The sequence below is a fragment of the Strongylocentrotus purpuratus genome, unplaced genomic scaffold, assembly GCF_000002235.5.
Source record: "Strongylocentrotus purpuratus isolate Spur 01 unplaced genomic scaffold, Spur_5.0 spur5_scaffold_16, whole genome shotgun sequence".
In the NCBI taxonomy this organism is placed as follows: Eukaryota; Metazoa; Echinodermata; class Echinoidea; order Camarodonta; family Strongylocentrotidae; genus Strongylocentrotus; species Strongylocentrotus purpuratus.
In genome coordinates, this window is record NW_022145601.1 from 4175532 (window position 1) to 4179965 (window position 4434).

General features: G+C 39.4%; 1 long non-coding RNA gene across 1 annotated transcript; it reads right to left on the reverse strand.

Annotated features, from left to right (window-relative positions):
* Window positions 1-324: 324 nt before the first annotated feature.
* On the reverse strand, window positions 325-3741 carry LOC115924460. The gene is made up of 3 exons (XR_004064314.1): window positions 3442-3741; window positions 1267-1564; window positions 325-1016 (listed from the first exon to the last, which is right to left on the reverse strand). It is a non-coding gene; the product is annotated as an uncharacterized LOC115924460 (long non-coding RNA).
* Window positions 3742-4434: the final 693 nt, after the last annotated feature.

Sequence of the window (4434 nt, forward strand, 5' to 3'; positions counted from 1 at the left end):
TTCATCTACCATAGAGTCACCATTCATCTACCATAGAGCCACAATTTATCTACCATAGAGCCACCATTCATCTACCATAGAGCCACCATTCATCTACCATTCACTACCATTCAAAATATGCAACAAAATATTACGCTTAATTGTAGCATTTTGAAATGGTATATTCAGAATGGTAGTTTGGATCTTGATCTGTGGTTAGCAGAATGGTGGCTGTAGTGCGTTCTATAGTACACAGAATGGTGACTATAATATATTGAATTTTTGAGAAATCTAAACTTAAATGTTAACTTACAATACACACATGATGCTTATTAAAAAAATGAATTGAATGAAAGTGGCAGGATGTATTTGGTTTATATCAAAAGTTGTATGCATGTACATATGCTAAAAACTAAAATAAAAGGCAAGTAAAAAATATATCACATAAACATGTACACTACAAACTAAAATGAAAGGCAAGTTCATAATTGCAACACATATTACTTGGACTTATTCTACTAATGTGTACTAAATACCCACATATATATCACCCTAGTTCCTCTAAATAACTAAAATGTCATATATAGTGTGTATGTAAACATGACTAAAATGAAAGGCAAGTTAAAAATATATAAACATGTACAATAAAAACTAAGGCACTGAGTTGCAGCACAGAAATGTTCTAAAACATTGTATAAACATGTACAATGAAGTTCAAGTCAAAGAGGTTGTATGTGAGTTCGAAGAGGAGCAGAAAAGACGAGCCTTGCTGCTCAGTTTTGGAGTCTCTGAAGGCGATCAAGGTCCCTCTGGCTGAGAACACTGAAGACCCAACCCTTTCTATACTCAAACTGTTTACATGTATCGATCGGTATCACTACCCCCACCCCATGATTCGATGTGTAACCTCGTCTATGCCATGTTCCATCGTAGGGCACTGCCACGTCCACATAATAATTTTCCCTGATGGTCAGATCCTTGTCCATGGCCCTTTGACGTAGGCATGCTGCCACCTTCTTCTTCTGATCCTTACTGGTCTGCAAAAAAAAAAGAGTTTGTAATAAATAACAAGTAAATTTCAAGTTCCCTCAGGCCCCTTACTTATTAGACCCTATTACAAATATTTAGATTTGATTAATTTTCATCCCTTGATTTGACAAGAAGGGATATTGATGTACATGTATTATACTGTCTATCGACCATAACTAAGAAATAGAAATATGTTTTGATTAAATGTACGTACAGCTAAGATAACGTAATGAAGAAAACACAAGGCTGGTGACTAACCTCTTGGGATAAGGAAGATAAAGTGGCTATGTGCCTGTTGTAGCTAGGGGCTTCGACTAGTGGGGCTGTTCCGAGGATGGTCAGCAAGTCGCACGTACAAGCTATCCCATGCCAAACCAACCTCCGTTGCTGCCAAAGTAGCTCTGCGGTTTATTTCTGCAGACTTTCCACGTCCTTCGCATTCATTTTCTGATGAAGAGAATGTCCTCTCCTTCTTGCAAATGAAGCAACCAAGGACCATGGCGCAGTTCAACCCATTCATTCCTCTTTGACAAATTCTCCAGAGGAATGAGATGCCCTGTAAAAGATATCCAAAACACTTTATGGAACAGGGAAAATATTTTTAAAAGCACAATCCCCAAATAATAACAAAGTGCTAGTTATGACATACATGTAGTATATTACACAAATACACATTTTCACAGATTTCACGACAATTCCGATGCCCCCACTTCGATTCACCATAGAGTAAAGGAGGGGTTTTTTCGGCCACTTAAGACAAAATCCTATTTTTTGGACTCTTTACTTCCTATTTATTATCATTTCTTGTTCAAATCATGAAGCAAATACTATTATTATTTAAACAAAGAAAGAATCCCAGAAAAAAATCATGAATTGCCATGACAACATTCATTTCCATTTTCACTGTTTCGGAGGTAGTTTTCGGCCTAGCGAGGCAGTTTTCGGCCACATGTACAAAGTCAATAGGAAGCAAGCAAGCGCGCCATGCGTTTCCCCACTGATCTATAGCACTAGCGGCCGTAGACCGAATTTTCCGTCTCTTTCGTTCGTTAGCCTCTTATTGGGGTAGGGTCGGCCGGCTCTCTCTTTAGAGACGGAAACCGTCTATACACATTCCCTTGATAACGCCACAGCCATTTCAGGTCGTAGCGTTTTGCCCCCAAAATCCCCCAAAATGTCATTTTACCTCGTGTATATCCAAATGTAAATTAGGCCTAGGCTATAATACATCGGTCCCACTTACTAACTTGATTGAAATAATCCGTTTAATGGTCCCTTTTAAGGAAATTATGGGTCAAAATCGACATCCATGTTGAAAATCTTGCAAGCCGTGTTAAACTCTTGCTGCCGGAGTCATCTAAATCAATCTCATCCCTTCTAGTCTACGCCAAAGGCAAAATGATTATGAAGGAAAAACCGTGCGCCATTACGAACGTGTAGATGGCGCACAGTTTTTCCTTCATAATCATTTTTGCCTTCGGCGTAGACTAGAAGGGATGAGATTGATTTAGATGACTCCAGCAGCGAGAGTTTAACACGGCTTGCAAGATTTTCAACATGGATGTCGATTTTGACCCATAATTTCCTTAAAAGGGACCATTAAACGGATTATTTCAATCAAGTTAGTAAGTGGAACCGATGTATTATAGCCTAGGCCTAACTTACATTTGGATATACACGAGGTAAAATGACATTTTGGGGGATTTTGGGGCAAAACGCTACCAACCTGAAATGGCCGTGGTGTTATCAAGGGAATGTGTATAGACGGTTTCCATCTCTAAAGAGAGAGCCGGCCGACCCTACCCCAAGAGGCTAACGAACGAAAGAGACCGAAAATTCGGTCTATAGCGGCCGGAGCAGGTATCCCAAGCCGGAGCTTCCCGTGCCGAAAACTACCTCTGCGGTGATCAGAAATTGGAATCTGAATTAGACAGAGATATCGTGTGTGCGCTGCGGTATCCGGCTGCATTGATTAAATACATGCGATGAGATACTTTTGAGTTTGCGACTCACACAAAATCGGACTCTAAATCTGAAAAATACTTGAAATAAAGCTCATTTTATGGTACCCATATTCCTTACACGCGTAAGATACTTAATTTTTCAGATTCGGGGAGCGGGACCGCCGATTACATCGCTAAAATGTGATATTTTAGGATATATTTTCCATTGCAAATGTGGTTCTTCAGTGACTCTGGCATGGTATGGTATGTGTGGGATATATGATATGCTGTTATGCGATGGATTTTAAAGGGATTTTACCATGCATCCAACGGATCGGCCGAAAACTGGTGATGGTCGATTTACCCCCTCCTTTACTCTATTCTTAATCATTTGATTTGGCTTTTTGAGCCATTCACCCCTTGAGCATGCAATACAATCTCAAAGTAGCAGTTTGCAAACTAAAAATATTGTTTGATAGTAAGTACATACCTCCAAGACACACGTGAGCCTTTTGCAAAGCAGCTGCAAGTTGTGGGCCACTAATGACGCGGATCTTCACATGTGGGACCAGGGCCAAAAATAGGGCTGTCCAAACACTTATTTAGGGAAAGCTTCCTCGATCTCTGAATTAGCTGTTAGTTCTTCTGGCACCTCTCCAGCATTCATGTTACTCTTCTGTAATATCTGGTATTGATCTCCTTTGAACACCTTCCTCTTCCTCACATATTTTGGAGTTTTGCGAAGCATTTTCAGTGAGTAGAAATTAGAGACCAACGGTTAGGAGAGTTATTCAAATCTTGGGCACAAGGTGGCAGCAAACAGCCCTTGTTATCTACTTTCTGCTGATATACATTACTTGTTACAATTTGGTTTAGAATTTTTTATTTAATGATTTCTTTAATTGATTGAGACTAATTGAGTGCAAACAGAGGCAGTGGAGCGACTTCCAAAGTGGGGGGGGGGGGTGGGCCCGGGGGGGGGGCACCAACAAAAAGGGCACTTTCTGGAGAAAATAAATAGGGCACCTACAAAGGGAAATCTCCAAGCGAAAATATATATTAAAAAAAAACAACATTTGTATATACCCCCTATATTGTGATTACATTATCAGGGATGATTTCAATATTTTTTTTATCTTTATAAATAAGATTTGTGAGGTCGCAGTGCGAAAAAATTACATCAATTATAAAGAAGAAAAACCCGATCCTGATGGGTTTATTACATTATCATAACAGAAGACTGAAAAGACCTTTGATAAGTACCATAATTATAACATCTAGAAATGCGAGTGTGCTTTGGGTGATATTGCTCTTAGTAGCTGGAAATTAGGGGCACGTGATGAAAGGAAAAGGGGACACTTATCGACAAGGGTGACACTTATTAGAAAAAAAAGGGGCACATGTCAAATTACAACGGGTAATTATCAGAAGGTGAAAATGGGGCACGTATCATTGTTAAAGGGTAATTATCTGAGGTGAAAAG